This window comes from Callospermophilus lateralis, chromosome 5 (genome assembly GCF_048772815.1).
Source record: "Callospermophilus lateralis isolate mCalLat2 chromosome 5, mCalLat2.hap1, whole genome shotgun sequence".
In the NCBI taxonomy this organism is placed as follows: domain Eukaryota; kingdom Metazoa; phylum Chordata; class Mammalia; order Rodentia; family Sciuridae; genus Callospermophilus; species Callospermophilus lateralis.
In genome coordinates this window covers 132,270,897-132,287,040 of record NC_135309.1, presented here as the reverse complement: position 1 = coordinate 132,287,040, position 16,144 = coordinate 132,270,897, and positions in this window count along the sequence as shown.

Below are 16,144 nucleotides of genomic sequence, written 5' to 3'. Positions count from 1 at the left end.
GGGAAAAGTGAGGAAGACAGCTGCCTCCTCGCTGTAGCAAAGCAAGGAAACTCTCACTAATGGGAGCTGGGACCTGTCTAACCTAATCACAGGAATCTCGAATGGCTTCTCAGCAGTCTCTCCATCTATCACTGACAGAACTGAATCCTTAAAACGTTCTATGCATGAATAATGACTAATGCTTTTACTCTATTCAAATGAGATTTCTTGCCTTTTATGGATCATAGGCAACTTCAGGGAAAAAAAAAAGAAATTAAGTAAGAGAAAAAGAGATATTTCAAGTGCAATAGCCTTTAAATCCAACAGTAAAATATTACATAGCACACAATGGTAGAGGTTTTATGCAAAGATACATGAGGTGTTTCATTTCTTTAATAGGGATTGGGGTAACTTCAAATTTACTGTAAGTAAGTTAGACTACATATGCACAATAATTTAAACAAGTTAAAATGTTTGAAGATGTGAAGTCATTCAATTAGCCCTAGTTACCAGTTTCATGTTACTTGTCACTTGAAAAGACTTCCATGATATAAATATTAAAAGAGAATTATATTGCCCTTTCCTTACTCAGGCTGTAAGTTGTATTAACTACATACGAAATAATTGAGAAATGTAAGTCCGTAAGAAAATTCAGTTTAGTGAAAAGCAACCATATTTTCAACCATTCTTTCCAATAATTCTCATTGATTATGTCACTTCTAAACAAAAATTTAATTTATTTTAATATCAGTTGTCAACCCAAATGGAAGCATGCCACCAAAAAATAGAAAACACAAAAACAAAAAATAAAACATATGTCTGTACCTAATATTTATGTTCAGGAAAAATAACTCAACCCATTTTATCTGCAAAATGGAGTAAAAGATACCAATCTTGCAATGTTATTGTTAATATTAAACAAATAATTTTTAAATTTAGGCTCATAAGAAGTGGTCAGTAAATGATATTGTACATTCATCAGATTGTCACTGAGCTCCTACCAAGTGCTATGTACTGTTACATTCTGAGGAGTTATTGATAATTAACAAACACATAATAAACACAGCCACATTTAGGCACTTATCAGTATTATCAAAGTATATATACATATGGTAAAGATTTTCCCACATTATGTAGGATCTCTTTTCACATTATTGATTGTTTTCTTTTCTAGGAAGAAGCTTCTTAGTTTGAATTCATCCAATTACTGAGTCTTGATTTGATTTCTTATGTTTTAGGAGTCTTGTTAAGGAAGTCACATCCTAGGCCCACATCATGAAGATTTGAATCTATATTTTCTCCTACTAGCTGCAAGGTCTCTGATCTAGTGCCTAAATCTTTGATCCACTTTGAGTTACATTTTGGTGCAGGGTGAGAGATAGGGGATTAATTTCATTCTGCCATATGTAGATTTCCAATTTTCCCAGCACCATTTTTGAACAAGCTATCGTTTCTCCATTGAATGTTTTGATGATTTTGTCTGAGATAACTGTATTTTTGTGGGTTTGTCTCTGTGTCTTCTATTCTGTAATTTTAGTCTACTTGTCTATTTGGTGCCAATACCATGTCAGTTTTGATACTGTGGCTCTGTAGCATAATTTAAGTCAGGTATTGTGACACCTCATGCTTCAGTCTTCTTACTACAAACTTAACATAAAAAAAAATCAATAAATGGGCTAAGGGACTGAACAGATGTTAGAGTCTGTAAACAAGTCAGGATGGCGCCTGGCAAAATGCCAGAGGGAGTGGTTTGTGAAGTAACAAAAGCAAGCCATTAAGTGTGGAGATTCCTTATTGGTTGACTGCTGTATCGAGTTTATGTTAATTAGATAAGCTGTGTAAAATGTATAAATACCACTCCTGTCCTACAATAAATGGCTTCCACTCCTGCTGTATCAATCCACACAAGTTGTTCGTCACCCCCCCGCCCCCCGGTTATTTTGCTGCAGCTGGACTGCGGCAAACAGACAACTTCTCAGAATAAGTATGACAAATCAACAAATATATGAAAAATTGTTCAACATCACTAGCAATTAGAGAAATGCTTATCAAAACTACTCTAAAATTTTATTAAACCCCAGTCAGAATGGCAATAATCTGGAATATAAGCAACAATAAATGTTGGTGAGAATGTGAGGGAAACGGTACACTCACACATTTCTGGCGGGACTACAATTTGGTGCAACCATTATGGAAGGTAGTATTATGATTCCTTGGAAAATTGAGAATGGAACCACCATTTGACCCAACTATCCCACTCATTGGTTTATACTCAAAGGACTTAAAATCAGCATATTAAAGTGACACAGCTACATCAATATTTATAGCAGCTCAACTCACAGTAGCTGAACTATGGAACTGCTAGAGTCTGTAAACAAGTCAGGATGGCACCTGGCATTTTGCCAGAGAAATGTTAGAGTCTGTAAACAAGTTTGGATGGCGCCTGGCAAAATGCCAGAGGGAGTGGTTTGTGAAGTAACAAAAGCGAGCCATTAAGTGTGGAGATTTCTTATTGGTTGACTGCTGTATCTAGTTTATGCTAATTAAGATAGGCTGTGTGGAATGTATAAATACTGCTCCTGTCCTACAATAAACGGCTCCTACTCCTGCTGTATCAATCTACACAAGTTGCTCGTCACCCCCCAGTTATTTTGCTACTGCGGCATGGAACTAGCCTAGGTGTCCTTCAACAGATGAATGGATAAAGAAAATGTGTTACAGATACACAATGAAATATTACTCAGCCTTCAGAAGAATGAAATGATGGCATTTGGTGGTAAATGGATAGAGCTGAAGAATATCATGCTAATCGAAATAAGACAATCCAAAGAAATGAATGACTGAAAGTTTTCTCTGATATACAGGTGCTAATTCACAATAAGTGGGGACTAGGAAAGAACAGATTTACTTTGTATTAGGTAGAGAGGAAATGAAGGTAGGGGAAGGATATGTGTTTAGGAAGGATAGCAAAATGAATCAGACATTATTACCCTATGTACACCTATGAAAACATGACCAGTGTTATTCTACATCATGTACAGCCAGAAGAATGAGAAATTATACTCCATTTACATTAAAAAGTAGATTTGATTAAACCCATAATATGCTATAATTAGAACAAAAATAATTCATTTAAAGAACAAAGCGTTTAGCACATAGAATGTAGAAAATTCAGTTTATTCCCTTTCACAATTTTCTATTTTAAGCATAATTTTTAACAGATTATTTAAAAATCAACTTTACTTATTTAGAAATAGTTGTTCTCTTATGTGTATTTAAATAAAATTTTCACTGGTTTTCTAGCATAAAATTTTTTTACCTTAACTAAAGACTAAAAAAGATTTCCCCTTATATAATGAAGTAGATATTCTATAAAATCTATCCAAAATCAACTCTTACGTTTATCTCTTCTTATTAATCAAACCCCAGCCTTCATTAATTTGTACAACATTCATATTTTTTTTAAAAAAATACTCTTTATTTTTTAATTTATATAGCAGCCCAGTTGATTGCCAATTCAATGATCACTTTGTACCTTACTGCTTTCAAACAGGATGGTGATTTTGTCCTGTTGTACATTTTCAATAGCATGATTTACATAGAGCGAGGACATATCAGGTTCCAGTGACATCCTGATTGGTTTCATACCAAGATGGCAACCTCATATTTATTGCCATTGGTTTATATGAAAGACCATGTGACCAATGTGGCTAATGAGGTCTGAGGGAAAGACTTGTATATATGTGGAAATATAGTCTTGTTCCTTTGAAAGAAATCTAGGAGTTAGGAATCTGCTTTTGATAGATGCTATTTGGTCTGAATGTAGACCTGGAAACATTGGAATAAAATTGTCTAACTCAAAGTTGAAGCAACAATATAGAACACTCAGAAAACAACAAGCAGGAGGTTGAGCCAGAGGATGCAGGGAGCCTGCTCAGTATCAGCTTTTCCATTACATGAAGTAACATAGATCCTTGCTTGGTAAGAGAAGTTGAGGCCAGTTTTCATTTTGTTTGTTGCCAAAGTGATCCCAACTGGCAAATATTACCCCATTGCAAATTATCTAATCACATCTTTTCCAGAGAGTAGGACAGCAATGCCATTGGGCATTTGGGAAACCTGATAGTGGTAGATTAAAAAGGAATATATGGGGCTAGAGATTAGCTCAGTGGTAGAGTACTTGCTTAGCATATATAAGGCCCTGGGATAAACCCCCTGTACCACATAAAATAAAATATAAACAAATAAATAAATTTCAAAAAATAAAAAAGAATGTGTAACAGCAAAGGAAAAGCAAACTGCCTCCTTCAACATAACCTTAAAATGTCCATAAGCCAACCCTGTATTTCAAAAAGGTTATTCACAGAGCTAACATCAAAGCACAAGTGTAGCTCTACACCTTTATCTTAATAGGATTTATATAGTTTAGTGGAACTTTTAAATTTCTTAACACTGACCTAATAATCTCATTTGCATAGGTCTAAATTTGCATGTGTTAGAATTTAAGTGTAGATTTTAAACTCTTACACCTTCTCAGAGACTATCATAATTTCTTATGGAACAAAATTACTCATTTGAATTCTTTAAAATCAAATTATCTACCCTGTTAATGATCAGATTTCTACCTACAGGGTTGACAGAATTTATAATTTTTTCTTTTTATCCTGAAACTATCAGATTTCATATCTCCTATTTTCAAGAAAAAAAAAAGTATTATTAAAACTAGATTAAAGACAGCAGAGACAGATAACTCTATAAAAACACTTCTCTATTTTAAGGATTCAGAGAGCCTATGTTAATACTACCCTTCTCTAAATTTACAGATTCCCTAAGCTGTGCAGTTAGGTTGCCTGACAATCATTGACTCATAGCCCATTCCCCCACTATGATGATAACCCTAAAGTACACCCTCCTAGACTCTGTCAGGTTCTTTGTGTGATAGCATTAAAGTCTAACATTAACGTTTATGAGGCAATTTCTGTTTGGGATTTCTAAGAGAATTAAAAACCTGAGATTTTGAGCATTCACTTTTCTCAATTTCTTTCTGAATCCTGGAATAAGGCTTACTACTCAGGACATGTTCTACCAATCATGGACCAGCTTCTCCCTTTAGAAAGACAGTCTAGTGAGGTAAGAAAAAGACCATCAAGGAGACAATGAAAATTTATTTTCTTTGTCAATAGATTTGCTCTCAAAAGGAGGTAGACAAAGTTCAGCTATACGTACCCCACTGGTCTTTTTAAATATACCAAAGAGATGAAGCACTCTAACCCCTCACTACCACACAAACTAGATACTGGGCGGTGCATTCAAAGGGTACTCAGAGAAAATATTTGCTCTTAGAAACCCTATAAAAATGATAATGACTTGTATATGTATCTGGAAAATATTTGGTAATTTAAAAAAATAATTTTGTGATTTTTTAAAAGTTTTTATTACTGCATTATAGTTACACATAATAGTTTGCTTCATTGTGACATAATCATACATTCATGGAATATAATTTGCTTTACTTCAGTCCTCCCTTCTTCCTCTTTCACTCCCCTCCTCGCCCCATTCCCTTCCTCTATTAAAAAATAATTTTAAACATTATTTGAGGTTCTTTATTTAAGCAACATTCAACTTACATGAAAAAAAAAATGTTTCGTTTTCTACTTATAAATTTTCATTTTCTATACTATGAAAAGGACATTAGTAAACAGTGGCTGCATTAGTGATATCCACCAGTTAATGTTAAAATTATAAGAAAATTTGAAATAGTAAATGAATATCAGCTAAAAGAAAGGTATTCAACCAATATTGAGAAAATATGCCACATTTCTATAAAACATAGTAATAGATAAGCACTGTTTATTTTTAAATAAAAAGGGTGGATTCTATTTCAACTTGTACATTATTAAAACCATAACACAATTTTTATGAAATTTGAAAAATAGTTTCTCCAACTCCTATAGAAAATAAAAAAAACTAAAGTGATATTTATGAGGATAAATAAAAGGAATTTGGCATTCAATTATCTAAATATTTCATAGAAAGGCCTTAGAAGAGCCCCACCTTGAGGCTTTCAGCTCCTTCCATAAGCTCCTTCCCCTCCAGTATTTTGGGAACAGCCAGTGGTCAGTGTGAACTCTGTGCTAGGTAGGCTCTGGATTCCAAAGGAATCCTGTAGGATCTGGATTCAGAGATCTGTGAGGCACATTCTCCTGTTTCCCTCAAACAGCAATAATCAAAGGGTATTAAAAGAAAATCTAGAAGGCAATTTTGAAATTAAGATAACAATTATATCCTAAAATTAGACATGATAATCAAAGATCTAATACAACAAATTAATAACTTGACTAAAATTTACATTGTTGTAAAATAAAAAGAAAAATGGTAAAAGTTTAAGAAAATATGAACTAGAATAAAATAGGTGAGATCTGAATGGTACATGAGGACTGATATTTAGAATTGAATTCTGCAAATCAATAAAAAAATTACATTAAACTGAATGAAGTTTTAAAATATGATTCAAAACAGACATCTTGAATGCATAATCCTTATTTCTGTTAAGTCATGGAGGAGGGCTGGGGATGTGGCTCAAGTGGTAGCGCGCTCGCCTGGCATGCATGCCGCCCGGTTCGATCCTCAGCACCACATACAAAGCAAAGATGTTGTGTCCGCGGATAACTAAAAAATAAATATTAAAATTCTCTCTCTCCCTCTCTCTCATTCTCTCTTTAAAAAAAAAAAAAAAAAAGTCATGGAGGAAATTATTTTCTTTTTTTTTTTTTTTTTTTTGCATCTCTGCTGCAGAGAATTCAGAATTGTGTGTGGCAATGACACAGAACAAAACAAAACAAATAATTGCGCGCGCGCGCGCGCACACACACACACACACACACACACACACACACAAATACAGAATCCAAGAAGTGTGGTTTAACCTGGAGACATAAAAGTTCTGAGTCATGAAGACGGAACATAAGTCAGTAACTCAAATATCCACTTACTGACAAATCTGCCAACTCCCAAGAAAGCTGTCAATCTGTGATTTATGATGAGTTATATTTTCAGTTCAGTAACTCATATTTGAGAAGTGTCCTGGAGGCATTCTTGTTAAAAGATCCATGATGTAAAATTTCCAACCAAGTAATGACTATATTAGTTGAATCGATTTATAACACACTTCATCATCATATCCACACAATGAATGTAAATAACTTGAGAAATTAGACATTTTGACTTTTCAGAAAATGAACATATTTGCATACATTTTCACATATATATTTATCAAGTGATTTGAACAATAAATTTGCCTTTGAATTTACTGTTTTGTTTAATTATGATTTGCAATCACATGAGAACTTAGAGAAAAGTCAGATTTTTTTCTTTTTTTTGATGAAAGAATATTTTAGTCATTTAAAGAATGATTATCTTGGGAAATAATTTAGTCTGATTTACTGAATAAAAATAATGATAATGCACTGATGACAAAATCAAATAACATTTATTAAAGTTTATTAAAACCTACTCTCTCCTAAGATGATTTCTGTATATTAACTATGTAAATGATCTCATTGCTTTAATTTTATTAAGCAGAAACATCAGTTGGATAAAATAATTTAAGAAACATGATAAAGATTATATGACTAACATAGATAGCACTAACATTTGAATACAGTCAGTCATTTTTGATGGACTGACTTTTTATGTACTTTTTAAAAAACATAAGGTTTATTGCTTTTCTGGTTAGTCTTGTTCAGTTTACATAAGTCAATTATTAAAACAAATAGATATTTTAAAAATTATATTAATGTTACTATAACACATACAAACAATATATTAAATTACATACAAGGATACTTCATACATGTTTCTAATTTAGTAATGTAATATTTTATTTGACATTTGAAACTATTAAGATCTAAAGAAAGTACATAAAATACTTTCAATTTTGGAAGAAAATTTCTTTTTATAAAATATACTATTTATATTAGTAGTTCATTTAATGTTGCTATATGCTTGAATTCTCTTTCTTTTGTTATATCTCTGTTCATTTCTGAGCCTAATTGAAAATTAATAGCTTGAATGAACATTTGATTAGCTACTTACTGACACTGGGTTAATATCTCTACTTTGTCTTTATTATTTTCCACACGAGACTCAACTCCCTGGTGGACTAATTGAAATGAACCATAAGCAGTATTAATTGAGTCTTCTGGTGAATGCAAAAAATCAGTGAACTATCTCTGTAGCAAAAGATCAGGTCTTTTTTGACAAATCTTTGCTTTCTTCTAATGTGGTCTTTTCATAGCCAACTGTCTTTATCTCCAAAGATGAATCGGTCATTCTTAGATTGCCTCACATATTTTCTCTTGATCTTCTTAAGACTAAACTTTTGCCTAGACACTGATTTATTTCCTGAGATTTGTTATTTGGTGACCTAAAAGTTGAAGATGATAAGCTTTAGAAATAGTATTACCATAAAAAAAATACTACAGTTGAATAAATATAGTTAATGAATATTCTCACATAAATCAGATATCAAAGAGTATTCTGGTTGTCAATAATGAATCTGTTAAGAAATGAATTAGAAAATTTTCATTTTTCTATTATGACACCTCACAAAACAATTGATAAAAAAAAAAAAAACCCTAGGAATAAATTTAACCAAGGTAATGAAAGACCTCTGCAATAAAAACTACAAACAACATTGAAGGAAGAAATTAAAGAAGACCTCAGAATATGGGAAGACCTCTCATGTTCATGGATAGGCATAATTAATATTGTTAAAATGGCCATGCTATCACAAGCAATATACAGATTTACTGCAAATCCCATCAGAATATCAAGGACATTCTTTACAGAACTTGAAAAGCCAGTCCTCAAGTTTATTTCAATAAAAAAAGATCCAGAATATCCAGAGCAATTTTAAGTCAATTTAAAGCAATGCTGCAGTTATCACAATACCTGATTTATACTATACAACTACAGTTAAGAAAAACTGCCTGGTACTGGCATGAAATCAGACCCATAAACCAAGGGTGCAGAGTAGAAGACACAGAGACAAGCCCACACAGAAACAGTCACCTGACATTTGAGAAAGGTGCCAAAAAGATAAATTGGCGGAAAGACATCCTTTTTAATAAATGGTGCCGGGACAACTAGTTATCTGTATGTAGAAGAATGAAATTAGACCATTATCTTTCAACTTGTACAAAAACCAACTCAAAATGGATCAGTGTCCTTGGAAATTTTATATTTAAATGTCAGTCTAATACCCAACTTATGTAATTTTCTATATACAAACATTCTACAATAAATAAATTTCTTCTATATTTGTGAGAGTATTTAACATGTATGGGTTTCAAATATTACCCAAAGCTTTCTCTGAATGTCTTTAGAAAAATCATAGCTGACTGTAAATGCCTTAGCATGTGTGTTTTTTCTTTCTACTTTGTGGCCGATGCTCATTGTACAATTGTGCAAACACTTGTTTTTGGCTATAGACTGGTGACCTTGTAGAAAAGTTTGTTTTATTTCCCAACTAAGAGAAATAATATATCTTGCTATTGCAAATCATATATGTATATATATATATATATATATACATATATATATATATATATATGTGTGTGTGTGTGTGTGTGTGTGTGTGTGTGTATACATGATAATGCATATATGTATAATATATATATGCATATATACATATGTATATATTCTATCTATATTTATTTCTAATGGTTCAGTGAACACAAAATTCTTTTAAATTATTGTAGTAAACTACCTTCAGGCTACTAAGTGCAATGGCACAAACCAGTAATCCCAGAGACTTTGGAGGCTGAGGCAATATTCTATATACTGGTAATAGTAAGAGAGAAATGAAAGTTAAATTCCTTTATATTTATATTCTTCTTACAAAGAAAATTTATTTGCCAAGGTACTCATGAAGATATAAATGTAACTGAAACTTTCCTACTGAAGAAAGAGACTATCTCACATTATTGAGTAAATCATTTTACTCCAAAGCTAAAAGTCTTCTGATTACCCTTTGCTGTTGTAGTAGGAAAATTAATGTCCTCTCCAACAAAGATGTCCATATCATAATGCCCCCATCTTGTGAATACCTTAGGTCTCATTTTAAATGGAAATTAAGTTTATAGGATAATTGAAGTTGCAAATTAGCTGACTTTGAGTTGTGAAGAGACTTTTAGATTATTTGGGTGTACTCAATGTTATCACAAGAGTTTTATATTAAAAAGAAGAGGCAACACAAAAATCATGATATGATAATATTAGAAATACTAGAATAAATTCCTTTTTAATATATTTAATTATAGATGGACACAATACCTTTATTTTATTTATTTATTTATTTTATTTGGTGCTGAGGATCAAACCCAATGCCTCATGTGTGCTAGGCAAGTTCTCTACTACCGAGCCACAAAGGCAGCCCTTGAATAAATTCTGCTAGCTTTGAAGATGAGGAATGGGACCAGGAGCCGAGGAATGTGGCAGCATTTGGAACCTGGAAAGTGTAAAGGAGCAGATATCCCCAGGGTCATATATAAGACACTCCTGCAGACACCTTGATTTTAACTACCAAATGCATTTCAGACTTCCAACTTGCACTTTCTAAATAAACTTTGTTGTTTTAAGCCACTGCAACCATACAATTATATTTGTGGTAATTTTTAAGGCAGCAATAAGAAATTCACATACCTGGCGTTCCAATGTTTCATCCAGCGCTTCTTGAAAGCCATGTACTATCTATCCTTGAAGGTAAATTTTACCATGACTCAATTTCTCAGTTCCTACCTGGAAGGATCACTTCTGTTAGTAATACCAATCTCTCTAATGTTTCTGTCTCTTTCTCTGTGTATCTCTCTTTCTCTCTCCTTTATTCTGTGTATTTTTTTTTGTCATGCCCATGAACAGAATTACTTATACTGCTGCTTCATTCCAACAAAAACCCAACCTCTAACTTCCACCCTTCATTAGCCAATAATCCCATCAATCATCTCTACTTAAGGTCCGATAGCATATATTATTTGTACTGTTCAATTGGCTCTATTATAAGTTTACTTTCCTTCGTTTGTTTGTTTTATATGTTTATAAACTTTAAAATTCTGTCTATGATATAATACAAGTGTAATTTCATATTGTCATTTGTATTTTGAATTAATTTTCTCAGGTAAAATTCTTCTAGTTACACTTTAACTTGACATTTCTATTTTAAAATAAAAATGTAAATGTAAAATTAAGCTATAAATTTAATCATAATGTATGAAATCATCTCAGAAGAAATCTGAAACAGAAAATATTTCTTGGGCTGGGGCTGTGGCTCTGCAGTAGAGCGCTCGCCTATCACGTGTGAGGCCCTGGGTTTGATCCTCAGCACCACTTAAAAATAAATAAGTAAAATAAAGGTATTGTGTTCAACTACAACTAAAAAAAAATTTTTAAAAAGCTAAAAAAAATATTCCTGTATGTTGAGACATGTAAAAGAGTAAATTATTTTCTTCATTAGTTCTTTTTGTTGTCTTGTTCTATTTTGTTTTACATGACTGTTGATTAGTTCTTTAATAATCTGATATGCCTAAGGGGTAGTAATGAATTCTTGATGAAGTACGGGAAGAGAAAAACTCTTGTTAAAGTGTATGGTTGGAGAAATAATTCATGGAAATAACAAGAATATAATTCACTTGAAGAGAAAAGATTGACTTAGAAAGTTGAGTCAGGATTGAAAAACAAACCAAAAATCAATGTAATCAAGCCATTCCAAAAATCAAAAGACAGGACAACAAAGATAATTTTGTATTAATCAAAATGGTAGATTTTGTACAAACAGAAAAAGTGAAAAGTTGACGAAAAAACTATGAACACAAATTAAGACAACTCATTTGGAGTTAGATCTCAACTGCAAACTGTCAGCTGCTCTCACCAGAGATACAAAGCAAAGGGCTCTTTTTTATCAGGAGAGTTCAAGAGAGGTCTCCTTAAAACAACTTATGGGTCACAGCAACAAATGTGAAAAAATTTAAAGCTAGAATTTGAGGTTGTCAACATAATTTAAGATAAACATTTGAAAACTTTTTGCAATATCTTCAAGACTGTCAAACTACAAGTATTGTACAAAAAAAAAAAAAAAAAACTATGATCTCAAATATCTCCTTATGGTTTATCCATCTACATGTCAATTTGCTTAACTTTGTATATCTATTTCCATATCTCAACATTTACATTGTGTAGTTTATATTGAGAAAACTTATTACTTATTGAAATCTGTTGTGTACTAGGTAAAGATGAATATTAAATAGCAATAATTCTGTTGAATTATGGGGAAGAGGATCCCCAATAATAGAGGACTTCTGTAATCCAGGACAGGGAGTGGCGGGGGAACCCCCACTGAGCTCAATACCAACTTCTGGGCAGAAGCCTTTCTGTATCTATGGTAATTTGTTATCATTAAGTAGTTATTATTCAGGGACCCAGTTTCTGGGTTCATTTATCATCATCATCTGAAGTAGATTAGGGCTAATGATGGGTAAATATACAGCAGTGATTTGGATTTGTAAGGTTGTTTATTTGTTTGTTGAACATGAATTTTGTTAATGCAGTCATTTTTCAATCTCCCCCAAGTTGTAGTGATTTATATCTATGCAGACTAAAAAATGTGAAAATTAATTTCATGTCATCAATTTACTTTTCCACTGAGCAATTTAGGATACAAGAATGATCTTTTAAAACATAAGAATAAAATTAACTTTCAGAAAAGTGTATTAGCCATTCACATGGAATTTATTTTCTATAATAAGAGAACTTTAAAATGTATATTAATTCTTAATTTTGCATCACAAATTATGTAAAAATTCAATAGTACATTAACTTCTAAACCATATTTATCTAACTTTTAAAATGCTTAAGATTTTGTCTTCTTTTTTTTAAATGTATTTTTAAGTTGTAGTTGGACACAATGCCTTTATTTTTTATATATTTATATGTGGTGCTAAGGATAGAACCCAGGGCCTCACATGTGCTACGCAAGTGCTTTACCACTGAACCACAACTCCAGCCCTGATTTTGTCTTCTTTTATTACTCACATTAGTTGATATTCTTTACACATACTTATATAACCTCATACTATTTTAAAAAGTATTTTTTAAAGGTTTTAAAAAGTAACAGATTTCTGTTTTTAATCTGACACAAAATTTTCATAATACTCTCCAAATTAACTTGTTTATTAAAGGAACAGAATATTGATTTGATATTTGACCTTGCTGTGTTCATCATATTAAATTAATGAATTTTACGGAAATTATTTTATTAAAATTAAATTTTTTTCTGTATGCACTTTTCTTATTTGACTTACCCAAAGACAAATGAAACTCAACAAAATATATCTAATATATCTAATTTAACATATTGTTTTCATGTAAAGTAGCAGAAACCTAACCCTGTATGTCTTTCTATAAAGATGTTGTACAGCACCATTTATATTTTACCCATGAAATGTTCAATATTTGTGGAAGAGAAGAAAACTAATACACATTAATTAAATAAATGCTAAGGCAAACATGGTATTTTGTAGACCATGGTATGTTCTATATAGGGTTTTATTACCAAAATTGTGCATCACAAACATACATAAAATACATTGGTCCACATTGTCTTCATTGACATATTAATAGCTCAAAATGTATCTATCTTAGGAAGACTATGACTATATATTGCCCACAAACAATGGAAATTGTAGGATAAGAAAATAATTGCCTTTATAAGCTTTTTCCTCTTGTACACCATAAAACTTAGATTTTGAAATAATATTTTAAGTAAGGTTTCATAACCTAATTTTCCATATGGATATGCAATTCCAAGTCCTGTCAGTTGCAGAATGAGTGTTTTTAGTGATGGGGAAGCCCACTTTCACCTGAGGCAGACTTAGTTCTCTATTAGTGTACATTATATCCTGTTTTCAGGAACCTCATGCTGTTATCATCACAGTTGCCTTTCTCAGGTTGAATTCTAAGTGGAAGTCAAGGTATTGCTGGGTACTCAGGTATATGGAATGCGTGCTTCCTGTTTTCTTCCTGAGTGCTGTACAAGCCTTTGTCAACAAACACAAATCTCATCAGTGCTTTCTAAAATAGCCTCATAAAGTTACAAATAATTGTACAAGCTTCTGGAGTCATAAATCTGTTGTGAATTATCTTCAGCATGCCTACAGTATAATTTCACACCACATTTCCTTAAGTACAGCGTGTATATGGCATTCTCCAAAGCTGCAATTCTGTAATATCTATAAATTCTGTGTTCTCATCTTCTCCAGAAGTTTCTCAGACCTTGTTAGTGTAGCTTCTTTTTTTTCTTTTTTATTAGTACATAATAGTTATGTATACTGTTGGAATTCATTTTGACATAATCATACAAGCATGAAAACTAATAATACTCGAGGTCTTCCTTCTATTTATTTGTAGCTTTTTATTTTGTGAGATATATATATATCTCACAAAATAAAATTATATATATATATATATATATATATATATATATATATATATGCTTTATACATACATCAAGGTAAAATTCAAATGATGTATTCATATATGTTCATAGGATAGTTTGGCCAAATTCATGCTGAGAAATTTTCATACAGTATGAATAAACGAATAGACTAGTGCTAGTGCCCTATTAAAAGGAATGAATTTGAGATTGCATATGATAAGACTCAAGGCGTGGTAAAGTTGCAAGAAAGGGCAAGGTATTTTTCAAAAAAGGTGCCATCCTTAGAAAACTTAGGGAATATAGGAAAGAAGTAAAATTCTTCAAAAACAAGTTATTATCAATTTTAATACCAAGATTAGATTCCACACATATGGTGCAATTTACTAAGAAACTGCAGTTTATTGTGGCAATTAATAAAAATAATCTTGAACTTAGAAACTGAATAAATCTGTTTTACTTTTCTGCTCAAGTGATTGCTCTATATTATAGATTTGTGAGAATCAGTCATGAATAATAAAAAATAAAACTGAAGAAAAACAAGAAAATCTCATCCTCATTTACTGAAAAAAAAAATAAAGTAATAAAGTATGAAACTCTAAAAGGTTTAGCAGATGGCAGTCCTCTGGATTGGACTTTTGTAGTTGTTTTTGTTTTCTGTGCTGTAAGTGTTGAACCACTTATCTACCTCCCCAGCCCTCTGTCTCATTCTTACCATGGAAGAAAACCCATTTGATATAAATGAAAAAGATATTGCAAATGTGGGGTGGAGGGAGCACTAGAAATTTAAAAAAACTAAGACTAACCAGGACAAATTACTACAAAAAAATTTAGGAAAATGTGAACAATCAGTGTTATTACTGAAGACAGTGGAGAGCCTCAGAGAAACAGAGAGTACATTTGGGGAAATTGCAGAAATCAGGTTCAGATATTTGACTTGGCCTGGTACATGACTCTTAAACACAACTTAATGCTACCATCTTTAGGAATAAAATTTTAAAAATAAAATGCAGATAATCATGCTGTGTTTTGCCTTCTGCCAAAAACATAACCATGTGCCAGTTATAGGTGTTAGTATTCTCTGATCTGAGATGGAAGAGAAATAAATACAGCCTAATTACACTAGTATCTTAATATGAACAGGAAAAAAACTCTTTGATACTATAGGTTGTTAAGAATTTTAAGGTTGCTTGTTAGTGCAACATATCTAAGACTTTTTCTTGACTTTAGGAGAAATTAATTGAAGAGAGGAAATAACAAAAATCTTGGCAAGGAAAAATTAATTACCAAATGCCCATTCACAGGACCAAAGTTAAAATATATATATAGAAGAGAAAAAGAAAGTAACCCAAGAAAATAAAAATTAATTAATTAATTAAAAATATAACAATGATCATGCAGAAATTTTCAGAAAATTTAAGAAGTATATGTATATATGTACATATATATTTACAATATTTTTCTAAAATAATTAATAATAGAAAATACCATATAGTAGAGGAAGAGGATGAAGAGGGAGGGAGGAGAGGAGGGCATTGGGAAGTATTGGGAAAAAGTCTTCCAAAATATGCTTCATCCAATGAATGAATCATATATATATATATATATATATATATATATATATATATATATAATTATAATGAACTAAATAATAATAATAATAATAGGAGAGCAATAAGT